The sequence below is a fragment of the Arvicola amphibius genome, chromosome 13 (genome assembly GCF_903992535.2).
Source record: "Arvicola amphibius chromosome 13, mArvAmp1.2, whole genome shotgun sequence".
In the NCBI taxonomy this organism is placed as follows: domain Eukaryota; kingdom Metazoa; phylum Chordata; class Mammalia; order Rodentia; family Cricetidae; genus Arvicola; species Arvicola amphibius.
The window spans coordinates 3,216,347-3,242,922 of NC_052059.1; the positions used below are offsets into that span (position 1 = coordinate 3,216,347).

The following is a 26,576-nucleotide window of genomic DNA, read 5'->3' on the forward strand; positions in this document are numbered from 1 at the left end:
AATGTTTTTTTTTTGGGTTTTTTTTTTTTTTTTTTTTTTTTTTGGTTTTTTCGAGACAGGGTTTCTCTGTAGCTTTGGAGCCTGTCCTGGAACTAGCTCTTGTAGACCAGGCTGGTCTCGAACTCACAGAGATCCGCCTGCCTCTGCCTCCCGAGTACTGGGATTAAAGGCGTGCGCCACCACCGCCCGGCCACAAATGGTTTTTAAGGATCAGTGGTGGCCCAAGTGTCTTCACTAAGCACGCTTCTGTGCTCAACTGTGTTCACTAAGCACACTTCTGTGCTCAACTGTGTTCACTAAGCACGCTCTGTGCTCAACTGTGTTCACTAAGCACGCTCTGTGCTCAACTGTGTTCACTAAGCACGCTCTGTGCTCAACTGTGTTCACTAAGCATGCTTCTGTGCTCATCTGTGTTCACTAAGCAAGCTTCTGTGCTCATCTGTGTTCACTAAGCACGCTTCTGTGCTCGTCTGTGTTCACTAAGCACGCTTCTGTGCTCATCTGTGTTCACTAAGCACGCTTCTGTGCTCATCTGTGTTCACTAAGCACGCTTCTGTGCTCGTCTGTGTTCACTAAGCACGCTTCTGTGCTCATCTGTGTTCACTAAGCACACTTCTGTGCTTGTCTGTGTTCACTAAGCACGCTTCTGTGCTCGTCTGTGTTCACTAAGCACACTTCTGTGCTTGTCTGTGTTCACTAAGCACACTTCTGTGCTCAACTGTGTTCACTAAGCATGCTGGAGCTGGCCAGGTGCTAAATCCAGGTGAAGAGAGGCAAGAAAATAAAAACGTAGAGACTGAGAGACAAGGGAAACCTATCTGGAATGGAGGACAAAGAGTAAGAAAGTGCTTTAGCTCTGGTGCTACATGTTCCCACCCAGCAGACGGTCACACGGACACCAAGTACCTCAGTCTGTACTGAATAAAGAGACTTTTCTTTTCATAGCCATTGTTTATAAAGACTGGACAGACAGGAGCATTTCCCATACACCCTTTCTCTTTATATGGCTTCCCACCTGTTCATATCTTTCATGAGCGTGGTACATCTTTAACAGGTGGTAGATGGACCAACAGTGATTATTAACTATGGTGTGTTGCTTGCATTGGGGCCTCATGTTTGTGCAACACACGCCACGGGTTTCACAACTGTACAATAAAGCCACCACTGCAGGGACATTCAGAAGACTGTGCCCAAACATCTGTTCTCTGTTTATTCATCCATCCTTCCCTAATCTTGACCCAGACAAGCACTCTGTGCCTATCTATCTCTTCTCCTGATGAGCATCAATGAGAACCACAAAGTGTAAAGCTGTCTTGGCATGCCATCGCTGTGAAGAGATACCATGACCACGGCAACACTTATAAAGGAAGGCACTTTGCTGGGGAGGGGGCTCCTTACCGAGACTTAGTCCATTATCGTCATGGTGGGGAGCATGCCTCGTGCTTAGGCAGGCCTGGTGATGGAGAAGTAGCTGAGAGCTTTACATCCTAATCTAATCCTCAGGCAGCAGGCACAGAGCCACTGGACCTGGCCTGAGTTTTTGAAACCTAAAAATCCACTTCCAGTCCCACACCTCTTCCAACAAGACCACACTTCCTAATGGCAACTATGAGCCTACGGGGCCACGGCCACTCAAACCGCCTCGCGGCCCTCTTACCTAAGCCTCATAGTTTTAAGGTGTCTGTGACTTGATAGCTCATTTCCTTATATTGCTGAGTACTGATTCCACTGAATGGGTGGGTGTGCCACTGTTTGCTTAACCATCTTCTACTGAAGGACAGCATGGTTGCGTCCAGGTTTTTGATTAGTTTGAGAAACTTACCAGTTAAGTGGAAGGGAGTAGATGTGACCTACAGGGGGGCAGGCTCCACCTGAGGTTAGAAATGATGGGCCAAGCCTGAGGGTTCAGTAGGCAGACACTGCTCTATCAGCTTCTAGCTCTTCCCAGCTCAGATCTCGCTCCCAGCCAGTTATTAGCTGTCCTGACTTTTGAGGTAATTGAGCTTATCTCAGAGGTCCTGGGAGATAAGATGTCTCCTTCAGTTCGTGAGAAAATGGAAGACTTAGTAACGAACTACAGAGGTCCGCACTAAACAACGACAAAACCCACTAGGTATTTCCTTTAATAAAGCCACAAAGCAAAGTTTGCTTCTAAATCAAGCCAATATATTCCCAGGAGTCTCATTATTTAATAAAGAAGTATCCAATAAAAACTTTGCATGCCCTTATGATATCTAAGATTCTCTGTTGAGGTTGCATGCTCTCTGGAATGAATACTTAAGAAAAATCAATGCCTGGTTACCTAGCTCAGCTGGTGCCTACCTAGCAAGCGAGATGCTCAGAATCTACCCAGTCACTGTATAAAATAAGGGTAGTGAGAGAGACAGGGCTGTAACCCTAGCACTTGAGAAGTGGAGGCAGGAGGATTATAAATTCAAGATCATTCTCAACTAAATAGCAGGTTCAAGGCCAACCTCAGTTCCTGAAGACCCTATCTCAAAACAGTCAGTAAATAGCACAGTGACCAACAGGAAAGTAATGCCCAAGCTGAAATGTTTCTATAGCTTGTGTCCTATTCGCTGACATAAAAAAAAAACACTTGTGTAAAGCTTGCCAAATCACAAAGTATAAATGAGAGGCCTCCCCTCACCTCACGATGAAGTCACTAAAGACAGACTGACTACTCCGCTCTCCAAAGGCTTCACTCCTACTTGAACAATCAACTGTGCTGTATTACCATAAGCCAAAGACACAAAAAAAACACAAGTGTAAAGGTAAAGGGTACCATGTCCTTCCTTGAGAATCGATGACTAATTACAATAGTGAAATGTCAGGGAATAGATATATATAATAAGAAAGCCAAACCCCTCGTGAAGTAGTAATGAGGGAGTCTAAACGTCAGCCTGGTTGACACATGAGGTATTCAATTAAACACTGTTGTCCATGTTAAACATTAATGACTAGGAATGGCACACTCTTGTAGTCTGCTTCACGGGAGAAGCAAAGACTGGAGTTCACCCAACGGAACAAGAGATGAAAGCTGGGCTACCCGGCTCACTCCCGATCAGGACCATCTGGAATGTAGCATAAAGCTAACTTAATCATTCGTATAGTTGCGGGGGGTCTTAGTTAGGGTTCCTATTGCTGTGAAGAGATACCATGACCAGAGCAAACTCTTATAAAGGAAAGTATTTAACTGGCTTACAGTTCAGAGATTTAGTCAGCAGCACGCAGGCAGACAGTGCTGGAGGAGTAGTTGAGCATTCCACATCCAGATCAGGAAGAGAGACTGGCACTGGGCCTGGCTTGAGCATTTGAAACTCAAAGCCTGCCCCTCAGGGACACACTTCCTTCAATAAGGCCACACCTACCAAAAACAGGGTATATTAATCTAACCTAACCAACCAACACTTACGTTGTGCTTTCTCCAAGTAGTCTTAAGGGCTTTTGAACTCCCTAAATCCTCACAACATCCATCAGATGAGCTGAGTCCCTGTGACAGATGAGGAAACGGAGGCAGCGCTCAATGAACCCCCCAGCTGGCACGTGGCAGTCAGGGAATGAGATCCAGATGTGCAGGGAATGAGATCCAGATATTCAGGGCGTTGTAACCCACTGCCCGTGCGGGATGGCCACTCCAGGAATATTAAGATTCAGCCTCTCCAGGTGCCATCACACAGCTTCCTGAATGCTCTCCTTGCCTCTCACACAAGTATCAGTCAAGCTTGGTGCCACAAAAACCCACTAAAAACACTGTGGTGAGAATCTTTCCTGGAGAAATGTGAATAAACTCACCAACGAAAAAGCAAACTAGAATCCAACAAAGTCCAACTCAGAGAACTGGGGAGTTTCATGGGCGCACGGGACAATGGGTGACCCCCAAAGCAGCCACCCCAGCACGGATGGAGCCACACCAGCCAGACAGTGCCATCCCAGCTCGGATGCAGCCACACCAGCCAGACAGTGCCACCCCAGCTTGGATGCAGCCACACCAGCCAGACAGTCCCACCCCAGCAGGGATGACAGCTGTGTAGATGGAGTCACCCCCCCTTTAGTGAAATCTTCTACACTATACTCTTAACACTGCCTCGGACTACGAGGCCACATGCCACCTGAACAAAATTACATACAGCTGGGAGACAGGTGCAGGAAGGAATGGCTGGACTCTCAGGTGAGGGACTAATGACCCTCTCCCCTTTTCTACAAAGAAATGTCAACAGGCAGATCTTGGGGGTCTCTTTCCAGTAGACACAGCTACGGTGACAGAGGTGGCAATTTAGCATGTTATGTATTGTACAACAGACACCAATGGAAGAAATCTGGCAATTGTCAATTTGTTTGCTGGATGACTATTACATTTACATAGTGTTTGGTAAGCTATTTATGATTCTAAACCAGGAGCTTCCAGAACGTTTGAAAATCTTTCTCATGTCTATTGGCAATATGATAAAACTCCATGAACCCAGGGTCAGGGCCACACAGGCCACAGGGCACGTGTGAATTAAGTGTGTCTCCTTGGAGCCTATTGGCCTTCTGTCCGTGAGCCAGAAAAAGAGCACCCAGAGCCGGGCTGTGGTGGTGCGTGTCTTCAATCCCAGCACTCAGGAGGCAGAGGCAGGTGAATCTCTGTGCGTTCGAGGCCAGGCTGGTCTACAGAGCTAGTTCCAGGACAGCTAGGGCTGTTCCACAGAGAAACCTACCTCAAAAACCAAAACCAAACAAACAAGAGCACCCAGCTAGCACTGTGGAAGGCCCTCCTGGCCTGAGTTAGTCTTTGGACAACAATACACAGGTGAAGTCACTGTCCCGCCGGAATCAATGCTGCAGGCTTCAGGAAATGCTCAGAGACACAGCAACACCGAACAGATAGTGTCCAGAGTCACCAAGATGATGCCTCCTCCTTCCCAAAGTCAAACTTGGTACTACTGGACACCGGCTATCACAGAGAACCAGGCAATGCTGCCGTGTGGGGACTGAGCTAAAAATGGCTCTGGGGTGAAAGAGCAAGCGACCGAGCACTCATGCAGACATCAAAGACCTGCAGCTGCTCACATCTCATCTCCCCACAAACCCTGCTACCCACGCGCAAACGCCATTCACCAAACGCGTATGTGTTAGTTACTAGTCAGATTCTACACTGGGACTCCAGGCGGGTGCTCAGAGAAGACACCGTGTCTGGGAGCATTCCTGAAAAACTAGAAGCATAAAGGGAAGGCCAAGGAAACTGGTCAAATGCCAGGCTGTTGAGCCCTTCACAAGCAGGCCTCCCGGAACAGGAGCCACTGCACGAGGTTACACCCAAAGATGAGAACATCTACTCCCCAGTACTGACCAGAGAATTCCACCACAACACAACTTGGTAAACCGATGAATTTTATCAAACTCACTTGCAGAGCAGGGTGAGGGCTTACTTACAAGAGCTTGGGGGAGCCAAATGCAGCTGCATCACCGAGAAGCTTCACACAGGGCGGATAACAACTCCCCTTAGCTGCGTAGATGGAGTCCGCGCCCAGTTAAGCTTCCACACGCTATATATGCTAGTGCCTCCCAGGAACCACGAGACCATGTGGTTTGGGCAGAATGACACACAGCTGAGAGGACCATGTGGGAAGGAGGGCTTTCTGGTGCAGGACTAGCAACCCTGCCCACCCACTGCCCACCCACTTCTAACAGCAAACATCAGATGGTACTGGTGTTACCCTCGGAAGACAATATAGGGCATACTGCCAGCACTCAGGAGGCTGAAGGCAGGACGCTTGCTCTAAGTTCAAGCTCCAGCCCAGCTACAAAGACCCTATACCAAACAAACAAACGAAGGTGCTACCAGTCTGCAAGCCACCTTTACAAAACTCAGACACAGTCGGGACAGGAAGTGGGGTCAGAGGAGACAAATGATCAGACCAGGGAATGCCAAATAAGAAAAATGCATGCATTTCCTTAAATTATATTTCGGTTTTTCAAGTAATAACTGAGCTTTAACACTTACCTATCACACCACAGCAGTCCTAGCTATGCATGAGTTAGACATTCTCAGACCATAAAGCAGGCAGACAGGAACAGGAACACAAAAGCTGGATAATTACTTGCAAATGAAAACACCTATTTTAGAGAAATTCATTGCTTGAATGAGCATTTTTTAAAAATAAGATCACTATGAATATTTGGGAGGCTGAGATGAAAGGGTTGCATCAAGTTCGAGGCCAGCCTGAGCTACATAGCGAGGTCCAGTCCAGCCTGGTCTAAAGAGTGAGACCGTCTCAAACAAAACTAAGTCTCCCACTGAAATGGCCTCCTACAAAACCCTCCGTGAAGTAAACGACTTTTCTACATGAGCAGAAAACAATGAACAAGGACCACAAAGAAAAGACAAAACCAAAATCAAGAGCGGGCAGAAATTAAACAACAAAGAAATTTACAATCTGTTACAGAAAATACAGAAAGACCAAAAGGAAATACAAGAGAAAACAATTACAGAATTTCCCTTTCATCTCCATCTATGTAAGTAACTATGACTAAGAATTTTTTCAAACTTCCAAAAGTTTCAGATAAACAGTCTTTAAAAAAAAAAAATTCTGAACTTATTAACTTCAGCCAAAGCAGAACAAGAGTGTTTTAAAAGAATGTATAAAGTCTGACTTGACCCTGGATCAGCCTATCTCCTCTTAAAAATCGAAGGGAGAAAAAAAAAACCCTCCTAAGGGAACGGAAAACACTCAGAAGGAGTATTACTGCACAAAATGTTGGACTTGGGGACTTTATGCACCTGTGGGAGGATATATGTACATGGGTACAAACATGCATGACATGCACAAAGAAGCTCATACCAGGCGTCGTCTTCTATTGCTCCCCATTGATTCTATAAAGACCCCTACAGTTCTATATTCATTAAGACCATACTCTTAAAAATTACCACCCTAACAGTTTTATCCTATTAAATGTTTGAATTGCGATTCATAATTATCTTGACCAATGCTCACAACCAACTGTAGCTAATCAGCAACGTAAGGATGGCACAGGTAAGAAGAGACTACACTAGCCAGAAGGAACCAAGATGGTCCCTCTAGCCACGATCGCAATTCATGATGCGAATTTGCAGCAACGCACATGCGCACAGGCATGTACAAACATGCACACACATGTACACACATGCAATGATTAAGTGGACAGCTACTTGAAGAATGTGCCACAAGAGTATTGAAGGAAGACATCTTCCTAAATTTGGTTCTTAAAAAAAACAAAACAAAACAAAACAAAACAAAACTCTATTCACTGGGCAGGGGTAGTGAACACCTTTGATCCCAGTACTTGGGAGGCAGAGGCAGGCAGATCTCTATGAGTTCGAGGCCACCCTGGTCTACAGAGTGAGTTCCAGGACAGTCAGAGCCACACAGAGAAACCTTGCTTGAAAAATCAAAAAAATAAAAAAAGACTCCATTGATGTGGGATGTCCTTCTGTATCTGTACTGCTTTATTGGTTTTTGTTTTGTTTTGTTTTTTTTTTTTTTGTTTTTTTTTTCGAGACAGGGTTTCTCTGCAGCTTTTTTTTTTAGAGCCTGCCCTGGAACTAGCTCTTATTGGCTGATGGATAAAGCTATTTTGGCCAATGGCTTAACAGAATAAAGCCAGGCAGGAAATCTGAACAGAGATATAAATAGAGAATGGGCAGAGTCAAGAAGACGCCAGCCAGTCATAGAGAAAACAAGACATGTAGAAAATGAGGGAATGCCATGACCACATAGCTATACATACACTAATAGAAATGGGTTAATTTAAGAAGTAAGAGCTAGCTAGAAATACGCCTGAGTCATTGGCCAAACAGTGTTGCAATTAATACAGTTTTTGTGTGGTTATTTGGGTCTGGGCAGCCAGGGAACAAAAGCGCTTCAACCTTGTAACACATCAGCTCTCTGACCACCTGCTTCACTGACTGCTGACAAACCATATCACAGAGACCACCAGGAGGAAATGAAACAGGGATACACCAAGCCCCACACATCCCATCTTCCCACTCTGACAGGTCGCTCTAAATAAAGGAGGCAGCTGGCTGTTCCCTCTGCCACGCGCCTGCGTGAAGGAAATGAAAACAAAGCGTGTTTTCTCATGACTCAGCATCCATAATTATCAGGAGACAAGAGTGAGCTGTTCGTCTCCCTTGTGAAAGGCTGCTGAGCCTTGGTACACACATACACGGTCACACACTCATACATGCACAAATACATATACATGCATATGCTCACTCACCCACACGTACATACAAGACACATATACATACACATGCACACTGGCACTTAAGTATATACACACAGGCTTAAACACATAGGCACTTGGACAAACATAGAGATCTCTTAAAATTCATCTCACTTGATAAAAATGACAACTTAAGCCAGGCATAGTGGCTCACACCTGCAATCCCAGCAGTCAGGAGGCCACGGTAGAAGTGTTCCATGACCAAGGCTAGCCTGGAATATAGTGAGTTACAGACCAACCTGGCCTAGAAAGTATGACCCTGTCTCAAAGCAAAACAACCTGGAAAACGGCCAGTTTAAGATTAGAGAGCAACTTTTACTTGCTGACAAGTTTTGTATTTTGGTTTTGGGGTTTTCTTTGGGTTTTGAGGGTTTTATTGTTTTGTTTTTTGTTTGTTTGTTTGTTGACTTGGGTCATCTGGGAAGAGGGAACCTGAACTGAGAATGCCTACATCAGGTTGGCTTGTGGGCATTTTCTTAATGATTGATGTGGGGGAGCCCAGCCCACTACGGGTGATGCCATCCCTGGGTAGGTGGTTCTGGGTTAGTGATATTTCATTTGTATTTTAATAAATAAAGCTTGCCTGAAGTTAGGAGAGTAAAACAGCTACACTGGTCAGCCTTACAGACCAGGCAGTGGTGAGACAGAGTTTCTCTGTGTAGTCCTGGGTGTCCTGGAACTCACTTTCTCAACCAGGCTGGCCTCGAACTCACAGAGATCTGCCTGCCTCTGGATCCTGAGTGCTGGGACTATAGGCGTGCGCCACACCACCCAGCTCAAGAAAGACATTTTTAGTAAGCAAGGAAATACCAAATACTCTTTGTAGAATATGAATTTAATTTAAATATATATTAGATTTGTTAGGGAACTTTTATTCTTACGACTTACATAATACAGTTAACTAATTTACCATTAACCCGAACCCCTTTCTCTGCTGCCTTTTATAACACTGGGTCTCTTAAGAGAATCCTTAATTACTCGCTCATCATCAAAAGCAGTTTTTGGGCTTTCTAGCCCAGGCTCGAAGATTCCAGCAACACCTGTGCCACAGACCGTGTGGCAGGGGCCAGGGGACTCAACGGACCGGATGTCAGCCAAGGTTGCACCTCGCCTGGGCAGCACAGTAGAGCTGACCCGGCGGGCGGAGGTGTCGGGGAGCCAGGCCCGATGTAAGCATGGGAGAGCGGTCCCCATTGCTCATCTGTCTTGTGGTGTATGAGCAGGAGAGAGATGCAGGCACACACACATTGACGTCTGAGGTCATAAGAGCCAGAGAGCTGTTCCTGCCTCTCACCAGCTGCGGCCCTCAGCAGAACAGGCTCCCGCACCTCACCTTAGCAGAGCAGGCCCTGAAGGTATAGGTGTGGGAAAGGAGACACCTAGGACTAGAAATCCTGAGAATTGGCCCCGCCCCTTGTTCATTGCAGCAAGGGATGAACTAGCCAGGGCGATGCTGGAGAGCTCACCCTGGTGGTGAGACAGAGGAGAACTGGCAAGCTGGCCAACCTTGCTACCCAGGCTCAGAACCAGGGCTATGTGTTGGCGCACCCCAACATCCACCCCAGCTGTGATCTGCTGGAGCACAGGGTGGGGGTGTCAGTCCTGTGGACCCAGGGTTACAGGATCTCCGTGACACAGGTCAGCAACGGGGTGTCCAGGAAGAGTCCCAGTGAGGGCCCAGCGTTGATGGGGCAGCAGAGACCAGGGGCCTCGAGCCAAACCGATGATTCTTTACAATAAGCGCCTGAATGTAAAAATGTGTGGATAAAATGATTCACTATGTGACCTGCTGTGTCACACTGTAGCTTCCATGAAGAGATTTCCCCCTTCTTCCTTTTGTTCCCCCTCTTTTTCTCTCCCATTTTATTTTGCTTTGTTTAAGGATTGGGGAGGGAGATGGGTGGGATCAAAAGGCATGAGGTGAAAGACACAAAGAATTAAACAAAGAAAGAAAGAATATCTAATTCATCAGGTGGGTTGTCAGACCAAATATTTATTAAAGCACTTAGGAATTCTTCTCTGGGGGAAAAAAAATCAGTTTTCGTCTGACAAAGACAAGGCACAAAAAATGAGCACGCATCCTTTATGACTCAACCTGAACTAGACCATACTAATTTAGGCAGACAAAAGCCATTTAAGAATGTATGTCACACCAGGGTTGGGGGCATATATCTGTAATCCCAGGACTCAGGAAGCTGAGGTGGGAAGTTCATGAGTTCAAAGCCAGCCAAAGTCAAACCTGATGAGTTCCAGCACAGCCTTGAACACGTGGAGGCTTGTTCTCAAAACAAAATCAAGAGGCTGGGGAGATCATTTCTTCGATAAGGCACCTGCTGCACAGGTATGGGGAATCAAGTTAGGATCCCAGAACCGTATTTTAAATGTCAGGCTAGGTGGCACCTCTCTGTGACTCTGGTGCTGGGGAATAGATGGGAAAGACAATCAAACCCCAAGAGTTCTCTGGCCGGCCAGCCAACCCAAACAGAAAATATGTTTCATTGTGACTCAGTGAAAGGCTCATTTTGGAGCTAGAGAGATAGCTCAGTCAATAGAGAGCTGTACGACGCAGAGGCACGAGTCCAAGTCTCAGAAGCCTCAACAAAACACAGGATGTATCAGTACACGTTTGCAATTCCAGGATTGAGAAGGCAGGCAGGCAGATCCCTGGGGCTGGCTGGCCAGGCAGCTGAGCCCACTGGGAGAGCTCCAAGCCAAGATGAATGGATGCTAAGGAAAGACACCTAGGCCAGCCTCTGACCTCATACACAAATGGCCACGACGGCACACGCCTTTAATCCCAGCACTCGGGAGACAGAGGCAGGCTGATCTCTAAGTTCAAAGACTTTGATGTGGGATTCCCTTCCATATGCTGTGTATCTGCTTTATTACCATTGGCTAATAAAGACGCTGATTTGGCCTATGCCAGGACAGAATATAGCAAGGCAGGAAATTCAGGCAGAGCTAGAGGAGAAAAGAAGGCGGAGTCAGGCAGATGCCATGTAGCTGCTGAAGCAGACTCACTAGGAAGACGCCCGAGTCATTGGCCAAGCGGTGTTGTGATTAATATGGTCTCTGTGTGATTTATTCGGATCTGGGCAACGGGGAAACCAACATGCAGTCTCCGCTTACAGGACTGTGGATCCCTTCATTACATGATTAAGGCCTTGAAGAGGAAAGGCTCTGGCCACAGTCTACCTCAGTTTCCCTCCTCTTTGATGAGCACCAGGCCTATACGCCAGCACCCACCAGGCAACCCAGCCACGCAGTGTGACTCTCATGTCTCTCCTGTCCTGTAGCCAGGGATGCTTGGCAGTCTCAACACCGGCAGAGCGGCTACACACCAACTGTTTGCCATCAATCCAGGGTTCTACCCTCACGGACATCAAGGCAAGCTCTTCCGCTCCTACCCATGGGACAATGTCAATCAAAGTACACCTCCAGGCCGACTTAGTGTTTGTCTTGGATAACCAGGACACACAATTCCCGCTAAAAGCTTCACCCGAGAGTCTTCTGTAGAGCAAAGGGACCTTTGCCTACATCACAGTCACAATGAGGCTGCAGGAGGCTCTCGGGTCAACTCAGGCAGGTCAGGAGACAGTCAGGGGTCTAGAACATTTTCCAAGCTTAATTCATGTAATAAATATTTATTAAGGTTTCGTTCTTCTCACAGTAACTGGGCTGGGACTATGTGGTGGGGACACTCACAACATGACAGGGATTTAGTCCCAGAAAACACACTAAGGGGTAAGCCAGTCACTTCACAGTGGTAATGCAATGAACCATTGCTTAGCAGAATAGACGCTGCACCAGCTGCAAGATCTTCAGAGCTCAGACTAGCAAATGCACCCACTCTTGATGATTTCATAGCGTCCCTACAGACACACGCACACCAGCACATCATATGTCAATCAGAACATTATGTTTTAAATGAACATCACCAATCCCGAAATGGAACCACATTCCAAATGGTCCCAGAAATGACACCAACAGGAGAGAAATGAGCATAGGGTGCTCACATCACACCTGCCTTCAGACCCCCCCCAGCTCACGTCACACCTGCCTTCAGACCCCCCCCCCAGCTCACACCACACACCTGCCTTCAGACCCCCCCAGCTCACGTCACACCTGCCTTCAAGACCCCCCCAGCTCACGTCACACCTGCCTTCCAGACCCCACAGCTCACGTCACACCTGCCTTCAAGACCCCCCAGCTCACATCACACCTGCCTTCAGACCCCCCCCAGCTCACACCACACACCTGCCTTCCAGACCCCCCAGCTCACATCACACACCTGCCTTCAGACCCCCCCAGCTCACGTCACACCTGCCTTCCAGACCCCCCAGCTCACACCACACACCTGCCTTCCAGCCTCCTCCAGGTTATTTCAACACCTCGTGGGCTTTGCCCCTCCCATCTCCATCTGTGGATGGCAACCCACCTATTGCTCAGCTCAACAGCACAGACGCGGCCTGGTACGGAAGTATTTATTTCACCACCTACAAACAAAGTGGACACTAAGCCACCTTTGGAGATATATCTCTATCTCAGGACATACTGCCACCTCAGGACATACTGCCACCTTGTCTCTCGGCCTGGATTGTTTTCCCAAACCTTGAAGCACGTTCCTCCTTTCTCAAAGCTTATCTTAAATGCCACATCTTTCATGAACCTTTCCATGTTCCCTTCCTTCTATTTGACAGCCCAGAACATCCTGCATTTCCCTCTGGCTTTTTTCGCAGCCTGTCCCATCTCACATCTCTATAGACTTAATTGGGCTGGAAACGTACATCACAGTTTAGACATTCAAATCTGTTCAAAGACTATGATCACAAAAGACAGCGACTACAGAAAGATGGTCTCTGCCTGGAAAAGGATCTATCAAAATCAGTGCAATCAGTTTGAAAATACAGCACTGGTTTCTAGGCAAGAAAAAAGAAAAGAGACAGAGAAAATGGCCCAGCATGTCAGGCAGTGGTGGCACATGCCTTTAATCCCAGCACTCAGGAGGCAGAGGCAGGCAGATCTGAGTTCAAAGCCAGCACAGTCTATGGAGTGAGACAGAGAAACACAGAGAAACGTTGTCTCAAAATTCAAAAACAAAAAAAAAGAAGAGAAAAAGAAAATGTCCCAAAAACACTTTAAAAATGGAACACAGAATTAGCATTTGAGGCAGCAATTGAACTCATGGTTCTATAGCCAGTGATCACACTCATATGAGTACATATTTGCACACTCGTGATTACTGCGGCTTTATTCACAATAGCCAGGGTTGGGAGCCACCCAAATGTTCACTGGCAAACAGTGGGACAACACAGTGTGGCATATGTACAATGGACTACAATGGACTACTATGCACCTTACAAAGGAAACTAAGATACATACTTACAGCACAGACTAACCATGGGGCATTACAGTAAGTGCAATAAAGTTGTCACCAAAGGATGGATATGTATAACTTCACACACACACACACACACACACACACACAGAGAGAGAGAGAGAGAGAGAGAGAGAGAGAGAGAGAGAGAGAGAGAGAGAGAGAGAAAGGTTAAAATGTACATACCCTTTAGACATGTAAATAGTTCTGTCTTACGAAGATTTAAAAACTTTAACAACACAAACCTGATGGACTGTCAAGAGAATCAGAACCATCTGCCATCTAGTCAGCCTGTCCTGAAAGAAGAGACGCCACTGTCCAGGAACGGAACCCAGAGAAAGGCTGAGGCACTATGCAGTGGGCATACAAATGCAGAACCTCAAACAGAAGAGCAACCCTCAGTGGGAGACGTCTGAGAGTGCAACAGCTCCTGGGCCCACCGCCTCGTCCTTCCCTCGCTTCCTGTCCTTGTCATTCTTAAACAGGAGGCTTCTGCCCAGTGACACCAAGCTGGCCGGCTTGCAGGAGCCAGTGTCAGATTTCCAGGAATTACTGGCCATTGTTTAATAAAGCCATAATTCAAGTGTGTGGGGTATGGGGTGTGTGTGTGTGTGTGTGTGTGTGTGTGTGTGTGTGTGGTGTGCACGTGTGTGTTCACTCAAGATTGCCACTCCATGCCTTTTGTCTGGGCGGCTTCACTGGGCTGCCTGGAATCCCTGATGCTGTGCCCTGGAGTTCCATCTGGACTGAACCTCCACCTGGCGATAGACGAAGAAAATGACTGAGCCCCATACTGGAGCACCGGACTGAGCTCCCAAGGTCTTGATGAGGAGCAGAAGGAGAGAGAACATGAGAAAGAAAGTCAGGACCGTGAGGGGTGCGTTCACCCATGGAGACGGTGGGACAGATCTAACGGGAGATCACCAACTCCAGTTGGATTGGGACTGATGGAACATGAGACCAAACCGGACTCTCTGAATGTGGCCGACGGTGGAGGCTGACTGAGAAGCCAAGGACAAAGGCGCTGAGCCTTGACTCTTCTGCATGGACGGGCTCTGTGGGAGCCTTCTCAGCTTGGTTGATCACCTTCCGGGACCTGGGGGGAGTTGGGAGGACCTTGGTCTTAACATAGAGTAGGGAACCCCGATGGCTCCTTGGCCTGGAGAGGGGGGGGGGGCATGGGGGGAGGGGAGGGGAGGGAAGGGGGAGGAAGAGGAGAGGAGATGGAAATTTTTAAATATAAAAAAATGGGTTTTCAACAAAAAAAAAAATTAAAAAAAAAAGATTGCCACTCCACCATTATTTTACTTTGACCTACGACCTGAAGGGTTTCTCCTTTCTTCTTGTCTCTTGTTCCCTAATAGTGAAATTCTCAAGAATGTAATGGTGCAAGTATCTCTGAATTTTCAGTTGAACAATACCCAACATTCCCGTTGCCCAAATGGCTCATGGGCAGAATGGCTACACCATGGTGGGAATTGGTAAACAATGGGACACTAAGCTTTTTGTTTTTCAAGAGAACCAGACGTAAATCCTGTCTCCCCATTCAACCTAGGCTATCAATATAACCATTTCCTTCACAGGGTTAATACAATCAATTGTGTGTGCCTTCAACAAGCTAGAAGCATATGGTAGACAGTCTCAGGGTGGTTGGCCATATATGTATGTAGTATTTAGCATGTGCGTTCAATCCCCTGATGTGGGAAGTCCTTCTGTATATGTGTTTCTTTTATTGGTTAATCAACAAAGAAGCTCTTTTGGCCTGTGATAGGGCAGAGTAGAGCTGGGGGGGGGGGGGGCTGACTAAACTGAATGCTGGGAAGAAGAAGGTGGAGTCAGTGAGACACCATGTAGCCTCGAGAGGGGAAAGGCGTGAACTGCCAGCTAGAACTTTGCTGGTAGGTCATGCGCCTCGTGGTAAAATATACAATAATGGAAATGGGTTAATACTAGATGTAAGAGTTGGCTAGCAATACGCTTAAGCTATTAGCCAAACAGAAAGACTTCTAGCAGTCAAATACTGAAGGAAGATTTTTCCCTGTTCAACTGAACTGCTCAAAAAAAAAAAAAAAAAAAGCAAAGAATATGAAAAATGGTTTCACAATCTTCTTGCTATAGCCTTTCGACCCCTCAGCACGACTGGCTTCTGTGATAGACAGCTCAGCTGCATTCAAACGTGAGTTATCACTGGGTGTGAAGGCAGGCAAGGGAAGATGATAAATACATGGTGGCTGTGATCAGGAGGTGTTGATGGAATGAAAATGAAGCATCCACTAGAGAAAAATTAGTAAGAATTCAAAACCGATGGCTCAGTATTCATTAACTCAGGAACAGGCCCTTTATAAATCAAGTGGTGGGGACTCCCAGACCAGATCTGGAGTTCCAAAGAACCTGATAAACAGTGACTGTGGACCTTTAAAATGACTGACAGAGCTGGCGAAAGGGGCCAGAAAGGACCAGGAGAGCATAGAACAAGCACCTGTAGACACAGACGCAGGAGAAGGAAGTGAGGGGTGGTAAATCACTCAGAATTAAACGAAAGGAAATGGAGATCCATAAACAATCACAGAGCAGGGGCTGGATCAGGAGACTGAGGGAACAGGAAGCAGCAACGCCAGTCCCTGAAGAGTAAACAGCATTCAAAACATATGCAAAAATATTCCAAGTCCACGAGACTCTCCCCTACAAAGCCAGGCTTGCACCCACAGGTATCACAGAGCAGTAGAGTCTCAAGAAAGTGGCCACCTGGATCTCCAGACCTGCTGAAGTGTTTGAACTCTGAAAAGAATGAAAGAATTACATCCAATGGAAAAGGCTGGTCATGTACAGGCAGAAAACACACCGACTGGGTCTCTGCTTCCTGCTCCAGAACTATCCCACGTCAAAAGAGAATCCAAGATTCTGGCGGCTAGAGCGCCTGAACCAAAAGCTCGCCAAATGGGCCGGCAAATACCAGACATGGCCATGCATGACCACAGAACTAGGAACCTCAAGATGACACTCTCCATCGGGACCTCAATAGAAAAGTTTAAAATCCAGGCCAACCCAGAAGTGGATCAAAATAAAATCTCGGAAATGGCAGAATTTCAGTAGGACAATTGGTAATGAATACATAGAATGTTCCCAGAAAGGGCACCAAAATGGAGGTTGGGCTGGAACACAAACTTTCCCATCGTACAACTTGGGATTAACTAATAAAATGTTGGGAGCAGAGGAGAAGGCCGAGCCTGGAGTTGGAGCTTTTTGAAGACTTCAAAGGAGAAAGCTGGTATCTTAATTTATAACATGAAACTTATGAGAAAGAATTATAATTTCTTAAGATGTATTACCCTTTTCTTAGAAGTCTGATCTCTAAAGGATACCTGGAATCTCCCTTGATGCCAGAAACCCTTTGTCTCACTTTAGCTTTTCTTTCCCAAGTCCGTTTTTGCATCTTTATGTAAAACGTCATCATCTTTCAGAATCTGTGTGTGGCGAGTTCTAAACGGAGTTCCCAAAATATTAACAAACCTGGACCAGAGAGAAGGCTCAGGGAGTAAAGGTGTTTGCCACCAAGCCTTACAAGCTGTTTGAACTCAGGTGTGCACACACGGGTGCACATCCACACACATGTGCAAATAAATAATAAATTAATGTTAACAAAATTGCTTGTAAATGATGGGATTTAGGATGGCTTTGTTTTAAATTTTTTTTCTCTAGCACTTCTTTTGAAACCAGATCTCCTGTAGCCCAGGCTGGCCTCACATTCCCTTTGTAACTGAGGATGGCTTCAGACGCCTCATCTCCTGCCACCATTTCCTGAGTTCTAATTCCGAGGGTTATAGGTACGCAACGCCAACATGGCTTCTTTATACATAGCAAATTGGTTCTGGTTCGTTTGGTTGGTTGGTTTGGTGTCTTGGTAGTAAAAACACAGCATTTCCATTCCTCCCCAGATAAGTTACTTTTAAAGAAGGCCATTCATCATTATTACTGAAGAAACCAACAAAACTCACTGGCTTTCCTTTTCTTCATTCCTGCCAACAAGGCCAAAATCTAAACTTCAGACACTCTGCATGCACTGCCCTTATCCCCTTACACTTGTGGGGTTGACGCTCAAGCTCAGAGTGGCTAAGTCACTGGATCGAGGTCGCTCAACGAGGATGGGGCCCAGGCGGCCAGGCTTCACAACACGTGGTTGACAGAACTTCTTACATCCACTGGTTCACCCCATTGCCCTCCCACATCACCTGCTCCTGCCACCCATGTCAGTGGCACATTCTGTACGGACTGGCAGATGGCAGGGTTCTCCAACCTGAGTAGTTCCTTCCTTGTCCAGGGGACAGGGTTTCTCTGTGTAGGCCTGGCTGCCCTGGAACTCACTCTGAAGATCAAGCTGGCCTCAAACTCAGGGATCTGCTTGCCTCAGCCTCCTGAGTACTGGTATTAAAGCTGTGTGCCACCATGCCCTGCAATAGAGCACCTTCAAAAAGGGAAGCACAAAGACGTATTCTTTATCATGCTTGTCTACTTAAGTATAGAAAGTCTATTGTCTAGGAATTTAACCTAAGAACACAACAGTAAAGACAGAACTACACAGGCAAAGATATTAAATGGGAGGTAATACTAGAGATAATTTAACAACTGGCTGAGTCAGTAAGAATTTGAAAACCCATCACCATGAAGGCATGAAGACATACATCATGGAGAAACAGGCATCTTGGGAAGATGCTAAGGGACCGCTTAGCATCCCAATCCAGCATCTTACACTCGGGTATTCTTCTCCAGCCTCTCCTGGAACTCCTTAAAATGACAGCCATCAAGCTGAAAGGGAAGTATCCACAAAAGAGCGAGGCTCTACAGAAAGCAAGAATATAGTTGATATTCTAGAAGAAAGTGAACTGAAGGAAGCTACCAACTGAGAAAGAAGCTAAACTGGAATTGCAGAGGGGACTAACAAGAAGCTACAAAAACAGGGCAAGGCTCGGCAGTGAACACAGTGTGAAGACCAGGACCTGAAATGACAAGGGGGAAAGGAGGCAGGAGGTGTGGCTCAGTTGGTGCAGTGCTGGCCTAGTCGTAGGTTCAATCCCCAGCACTGCGTAAAACCTGGTGTGGTGACACCTGCAATCCTAGCACTCAGGAGGTGGAGATGGGAGAGTTGGAAATTCAAGGTCATCCAAGGTCATCCAAGGCTACGTAAGTAGTTCAAGGCCACCCTGAGATACAAGGGACCACATCTCAAAACTCAAAAGCAGGGATGGTTTGTAAGGGTAAGTTTTATATTATGCAATTTTTAGCCACACTCAAGCTTTGTTTTTCAAAAACACCAAAACAGAAGAATGACCGAAAGGGAGAGGCAAAGATGGGACTCAAGACCTAGACAAGAGCTGGGAAGGAGCAGGAGACAGAAGGACATCTCATTGACAGCACGCTCCCGGTCTGTCCGGCTGACATTGACATTCTCTAACTGAACACAAAAACCTCCGCATCTCCCAGGACAAGTCCAGTTAAAAAAAAAAAAAACATAGTAGTGAGCCACTAAGGAGCCCTTGTCAGCCGTGACCCCAGCACCCACTGTGCACTGCACTGCCCTAAGGAGCCCGTGTCAGCCGTGACCCCAGCACCCACTGTGGACCCCAGCCGTGACCCCAGCACCCACTGCGGACCCCAGCCGTGACCCCAGCACCCACTGTGGACCCCAGCACCCACTGCGGACCCCAGCACCCACTGTGGACTGCACTGCCCTAAGGAGCCCTAAGGAGCCCGCGTCAGCCGTGACCCCAGCACCCACTGCAGACCCCAGCCGTGACCCCAGCACCCACTGTGCACTGCACTGCCCTAAGGAACCCATGTCAGCCGTGACCCCAGCACCCACTGCGGACCCCAGCACCCACTGTGGACTGCACTGCCCTAAGGAGCCCGCGTCAGCCGTGACCCCAGCACCCACTGCAGACTGCACTGCCCCACCCACCCGATTTGGAACCAATCTACCACTCCCACCCCGCAGGTTTCCATGAAAGGCAGGGTTGAGGCCAAGGGCACAACGGCAGGTGCCCCCACTGTTCTCTAACAGCTGTGTGGCTCTGGACAAGCTACTCTGCTTCTCGGTGCCTCAGTTTCCTTGTGTGCAATACTATCTACCTCCCCTCAGATTTAGGGAGGAACCAATTAGCAAATGAAAAACAACATCCGCAAAGTGCTCACTATCGTCCACGAAGGGAAACGGCAGCTTGACTAGAGACGAGACAGTTCACGCACCCCATAAGTGCGAGCCATTCATCTGATGCTTCACACCGAGAGCTCGCTCCAAGAACGGCCTTTGCCAAAGCTAACGTACAATGCTGTGAACAATGGCTGGCTGGGCACTTCACCCATCCCTCGCTTTCTGTTGGTTCTGTCAAGGGGCTGTTCTGTTCACTACGGCCTTCTGAAAGCTTCTGGAATGTGTGCAGAAGAACTATGAAGCTTCCAGACATTCAGAAATAAAAATTCTAAGGCTCCACTCTAGGGTTCTCTGTGCAGTTCTCACTGTAGTGTGATCATCACCCTCTGTACATTTTAAACTCCTGCCGTGTCCTACACAGACATCATGAACCTGATTACCAAGACCTCTGAGACATCAAGTCTCTGAAAACATTCTGACCAAATGCTAACATATGACGAGAGAGATAAACAAGTCTCTCTGTCTGTCTCTTTCTCGCGTGTGCATGTATGCACGCGCACATGCACATATGTGTGTTTCCATTTTAAGTAACATGCAGACTCAATCACTGTGAAGCATTGCTAAATCTGGTAATTTGGTTTCATGATGTCTAAACCAAACAGTTAACATATTGGTCAATTTCCTCCCAGTCTTTTCTGTGTGTACTTCTGTGTGACACATGCACACACACGTGCATGCATGCGTGGATGCATACCTGCAAGTGCATGTGGAGAAAGCTCAGTCTCAAGTGTTGTTTCCCCAGCACTGCCCATCTTGGTTTCTGAGACAGGGTCTCTCATTGGCCTAGAGTTTGCCATGGAGCCTACGCTGGGGGGCCAGTGGGCCCCAGGGATCCACGTGTTTCTATGTTCCACCTCCCCAGCACTAGGGCTACAAACCCGTGCCCCGTGCCTGGCTTTGCTTCTCTTTGCTGTTGCTTCTGTTTTGTAATACAGGTACTGGGGACAGAACTTAGGTTCTCAAGGCAGCTACCTGAATATTAAATATACAAAATAAACATTCTGGACTTAGAAGAAATCTGGGCAGGCTAGTAGACACCTGTAATCCCAGCACCTGGGAGGAGGCAATATCTGACGCCAGCCTGAACTGCATGAGAACCTGTCTTGGGGCAGTAGGGAGAACGAGAATGCCAGGACTCCAGGGAACTCTGCCACCTTACCCTAATATCACAAAGCTTCAGTGAACCCCTCATAGCCCTTGCTTAAGTCACTATGAACAAGATGGACAGTCATCAGCACGGCCCGCCTCATCTGCACGCCAGCTGGGAAGTACACCCTGGGTGTGGGAACAGCTGGTCTTCGGTCACTAACTGTAGTGTGCTTTATCCTATCTGGATCTAGGTCCCCTCACCAGTCTCCACCTTGCCCACCCCATGCCCACCCTCTGTGCATAAAAATGCAGCTGCAGCCTGAGTTCCCTCCCGTCTGTTAGGACATGGGACAGGATGGCGGATGGCTGCATGGTGCGTCCTCCGCGCTCACTCAATACCCCATCTTTTCTTGAGACGGGGTGTCTTACTGAATCTGGGCCTCAGTACTTGACAAGACTGGCTGGCCAGGGAGGTCCATGGAGCGGCTGTTCTGCAGCCCAGCACTGGGCCGCACATGGCCATGCCCAGCTTTTGGTGTGGGTTCTGAGGTCAGATCTTAAGTCCCTCGGCTGGCACGGCAGGCGCTTTACCAACAGCCATCTCCCTGGCCTCCCACAGGCTGCTCTGACCCTGTCCTTGGGCTTTGAACTGAGGCAGTGCCCGCTGACACCCCAAAACACCTCACAGATCTCATCCCAGGATCACAAACGACTTAGGATTCAAATGCTCCAGGTGGAAAGGCAAAAACCCACAACACAGCCACCGTCCCAGGCTGGTCGCTATCCCGAGGACATCCCAAATGCTTCAGGAGCAATGTCACCCAGTATCAGCTGACATTACAGCAAGTATAGGACTTTATGGGTGCCAACTGCCCATAAGAATCCTCCCTTTGCTTGGCAGTGCAGGGACAGAACTCTCAAGAACAAACGACCTAATTAAGGCTGAGCTGTCCAGGCTGAGAGATGCCCTAAACAGCTGCTGAATTTGGAGGTGATGATCAACGCCGGGGATAACACGGGGAGACTGGCAGACAGCCCCACCCACTTTTATTTATGAAATAACCAGAATCATGCCCCCCCCACGCTCATCGACTGCACATTTTTCCAAATGTGCTTATGCAGCACAATGAAGGCATCTTTTTGGCAGAAGGCACAGGTCTGCCTTGGCTGCTGGGCCGCTGCCAGCACGATACAATGGTGTGGATCTGTCGGCGCTCATCCCAGCTTTGTGGAATGCGCTAAATTATCCCACACTCTCTCTGGGCTCCAGACCCCCACCCTAACAGATCTACACAGATGTTCAAGGAGAAAGCTTCTCTCCCCCACCCACCTGGAACACACGTCAAGGGCCTGGCAAAATCCTGTACAAAGAAATACAAAAGTCAGCGATGTCTTGAAAAGCCCGTGATGAGATCACTTCCTCCTCTCTCCAGCTCCCCCACTCACAAACACAAACAAAGAAACGGTCCTGCTCAGCACCACCTAAAGCAAAGCAGAGTGGACAGGTGAGCAGCCCAAGGGTAATCTCTCTCTGCTCCTTTATTTGATGCCACGGGGCATATCGGTGTCTCCACAGCCCTGATTCTTATTCTTCTCATTAACAAGCCTTGGGGAGGTGAAGTTATGGGGGAAATCCTGAGGTCTGGAAACCAGAAACCCAGAACCACTCAGTTGCCTGTCTGAGCCCAGGCAGCTCCAGGGCACCTGCTTTCAGATCTGGCCCACCCTACTGGCTTCTCCTTCCACCCACCACTTCTAGTTCAAAGTCACCAAGGCCTCTGTGAGCAGTAGCCACACCCCACTTAATGGGAGGTTAATCAGAACTGGAATTCTCAGGCTTTTTCCTATCCCAAACAGCAAAGCCGTGGAGAGACGGGAGGATTCCAGCCTGAATCCCCAGAGGATGTCTCTCTGTTTCATTCAGAAGAAACACGCCACGCTGACGTGAGGCTGGCCAACACCCGCAGAGGGAGCGGAAACAGCTACAGAGAAAAGACTCCTTGGGCTACAACTGATGCTCCAGGTGACGAGAGAAAGGGGCAGAGAAACGGGAACCCGATACACATTCAGGGGTACCTAAATGGTGAACCCGAACGTGTCACCCACAAGGAATGCTGTTTCAAAGATGCAGCGAGTGGGGTCAGGCATGGCTAGTCTAGCAATAACTGCAAGTTTGGCGTAGATTTTATTAATCAGTTTGATAATAAACTACAGTTCTAGAGTAAACCTTCAAGCTGCCCTACCGCAGACCTTGAGAAAATAAGATGTGCTTCCAACTAAACCTGGCGGATTAACCTCACGGCTGTGTCGTTTCTCCCGCCAAAACTGTGAAAATGTCAGTGGAGTCTTTGTTTTTGAAAGGATGAGAAGAGAGCAGTAGAGGCGAGGGCAGAGCAGAGATGTTAAAGGCGGATGCTTGGTACCCTTAGTGGAACTCTAAGCCACCCCCACATTATCCCTCGCGGCTCACCTCGGTGCAGACACAGAATGGGAGTACTTCAGGGCACACACAAAAAGCTGGGTGCACCCCAGAGCTCCCCTGGAGCTACTTACCCTCAAAAAGGTTTATTATTCAGAATAAAAATTGAAGCAGAGAAATCAGAAACTCACATATACAAGACAGAAGAAAAGAGGATATGGGATTCGGGGCTGAAAAAGAGGCAAGATATGACAGGAATTATGGGGAATCTACTTCACTACACCACAGCCCACAGTCCCCTCCTCTGGGCTGCTTCTAGAATACTTGAGGCTTATCCTGGCTTATCCCAGGCAGAGCGGCCAGAATCACTCCCTATGAACACTCAGCCTCACATCTGAGTTTCCTGTAACAAAAAGACCAGCGAGTAGCTCCTATCATTGAGGGGGAAAAAAAGTCAATAAGACAATCCTGGTTTGCAGGGGAAACACTCAAATCTGATTTTGACAGCTTTAAATACCTATCCCTTGACAGAAGACAGCCAGGAATCACATTTACACGTTTTGCAGAAGAGCACGCAAAATAAGTCAGAAAAAAAAAGAAGAAAGAAAACACCTAAAAACACGACATCGTAAGGAACAGGGAGTGTTTATACTAACACAGAATGCCCAGAGAGGTTGGGAGCTGCCTCTGCAGTGCATCAGGAAACCAAAGAACAATTAGCCTTCCACACGGACGGCTCCTGTCATACCTATGGTCTGTCCAAGAGTCAGCGAAATCAGACGGGAAATCAAGGAAAGACTGATAGATAGAAACCTTATAAAGCAGAAGACCCGGGACTCAAATGATAGGAATTAGAAGGGACAATTAAACAAGTCAGTTGGAAAATTGGCTGGTTGAAGTTATTTAGGAAAGAAATACACAGAAAAAAAACCAAACACATACCCATCAGTTTTCCATAATTAACACAAAATACCCGAGATAGTTAAAGAAAAAAGGTTTATGAAGCTCATGTCTCTGTAGATTTCCATCCCAAGACTGGGGAAATCCCTGGTAGGACAGAAGGGCCACCCACATCCCAAGCCAGAAAGCAGAGAAAGGTTGAGATGGGGTCTACTGCTCCTCTTTCAGGGGCTGCCTGCCGCAATGAGCTGAGACATTCCCAGGAAGTTCCACTATCTGCACACAGTGTTGTCCTGAGGGATTAAGCATTTTATAGCTAGTGGTATCTTTGGGGACACTTTTTCTTACTACAGCATCAAAAAATTTCATCACATTTGTTTAATGAGTGTGTGTGCACGCGTGTATGCATGTGTGCATGCATGCATGTGTGCATGAACTCATCCCATGCAAAGACCAGAGGATAACCTTGCAAAGTTGGTTCTCTCCTTCTACCATGTGGACCACAGGGACTGACCTCAGGTCATTACCTACTGATCCATCTGACCACCACCATCCCCCCAAACTTTTTTAATCAATTATATCTAGGAAAAAAATAAGTTTTTAAGAGCAGTTTCTGAGTAGTTCACCCATGAACGGCTCCACACAGTCCCAAAGACAGGCTTGCAATACTGACTCAACCAAGGACTGCACAAGAACCACTCTGTGAAGGTGCCCTGTGGACAGTCACTCCTCCTGCCTGGTGCTGAAGCACAGGGAACCTGGACAGTTTAGCTTCCTCAGCAGACTTCTACTAGCCATCCTGTTCCCAGAGACCCTCAGCTCAGAACACTCTCCAGCCCACACTAGAAGGGTCTTCTCTATGACAGGGGAACGCAGAAACCTGGGGCTGCAAGAGACAAGACTGCAGGAGCTGCGGGCAAGGGAACTCCACCGTGAGACAGGACCAGAATGACAGCAAGGGCAGCCTAATGCCACCCAGCCCAGAGAGCAGCCCGACCCCATCAGGAGAGGTTCAGAAGGCCTCAGGACCGGGGCTCTCCGAGGACGATGCCAGGAGCCGGAGGATCTGAGGAGTCCTGGACAGACCGACAAGGACTTGGGCCTCCGCCAGAGCTTTGTGGTAACTTAGCCAAGTGCTCCCAACGTGAGGAAGAGAAAAGCAAGACAGCTATGGACTCTGGTGAAAACCAAATTGGGCAACAAGGAAAATTAGTCATGGTGCATTCACGAGCCACATGGCTCCTGATACAGCCCAGTGATCAGTAGGCACAGCAGAGTCATAGTGGCAGCGTGGCCATCGATTGGCAGCCTTTACTGGGGAGCAGCAGACATCATTAGCCGCCATTATTGAAAGGAAAGCCAGGTCTAAGGGCCACTCTTTAAACTGACACATACTTTAAATAATAAGCCATAAAGTTCTGGCAGAGCATACGGCTTCCTTTTACAGCACTGTCGTCCTGTGGACGGTCTCTCCACCCCTCCAAACCTGGCTTTGATCCCAAACTCCCTAAAGAAAAGGCCGGTGAGTACAAAGCCAAACGGCACCCCACAACAGCAAACCTGGGGTGCACGGCGCCAACGGCAGACTCTCTTCATATGCAAAGGAACCCCTAAAATTGATTAAGAAATAAAACATCTAGTAGAAAAAAAAAGGGCAAAGAACAGACATATAAAAAAAAAAATCCCAACAGCTGGGAACGGTTGACTATGTGTTCAATTCCAACTCGGAAGGAGTAGAAGCAGGAAGGTGAGGAGTTCATGGTCGCCCTCAGCTACTGAGGCTAACCTGGGACGTACAAGAGCTAGTCTCAATAAAAGGGGAGGGGGTTATGAGTTAGAAAAGGAAAACAATGCCAGGAACGCTTAAAGGCGCACAGGCCTTTAATCCCAGCACTCTGGAGGCAGAGGCAGGCAGATCTCTGAGTTCGAGGCCAGCCTGGTCTACAGGGTGAGTTCCAGGACAGGCTCTAGAACTACAGGGAAACCCTGTCTCAGAAAAGACAAAACAAAACAGCATCTTCCAGGTGTAGCAGCTCATACCTGTTATCTCAGCACTGGGAAGACACAGATGGGAGACCTGAGTTCAAGGCCAGCCCGGACCTGAGGTGAGTTTCAGGACCATCCGAGATGCACTGCGAAACTTTCCTCAAAGGAAAAGATAGGGGAAGGGGAGAGGGGGAGACTGGTATCTGACTGAGCGGACCAGGAAAGGTGAAGCCACCTCACAGCGCTGTGGGGCCCTGAGGTGTGAGAGGCAGCCCTGGTTAGTAAGGGCAGCAATACAACTGCTTGAAGCTCACAGTGGAGCGGCTGAAATCTGAGCTCATCCCTCTGAGGAG

At 47.8% G+C, this 26,576-nt stretch overlaps 1 protein-coding gene across 2 annotated transcripts in view; it reads right to left on the reverse strand.

Moving 5' to 3' along the window:
• Farp1 (FERM, ARH/RhoGEF and pleckstrin domain protein 1) overlaps nucleotides 1–26,576 on the reverse strand; it is a 223,976-nt gene that overhangs the window by 176,429 nt on the left and 20,971 nt on the right. Inside the window, exon 1 of one of the 2 annotated variants that reach the window (XM_038310313.1) lies at nucleotides 3,206–3,222. The exons of the other annotated variant lie outside the window; for it this stretch is intronic. The gene's annotated coding sequence lies outside the window, so the exon portion shown is untranslated. Of the gene's footprint in view, nucleotides 1–3,205; nucleotides 3,223–26,576 lie in introns of those variants that run through there. 2 annotated transcript variants of the gene reach the window in all.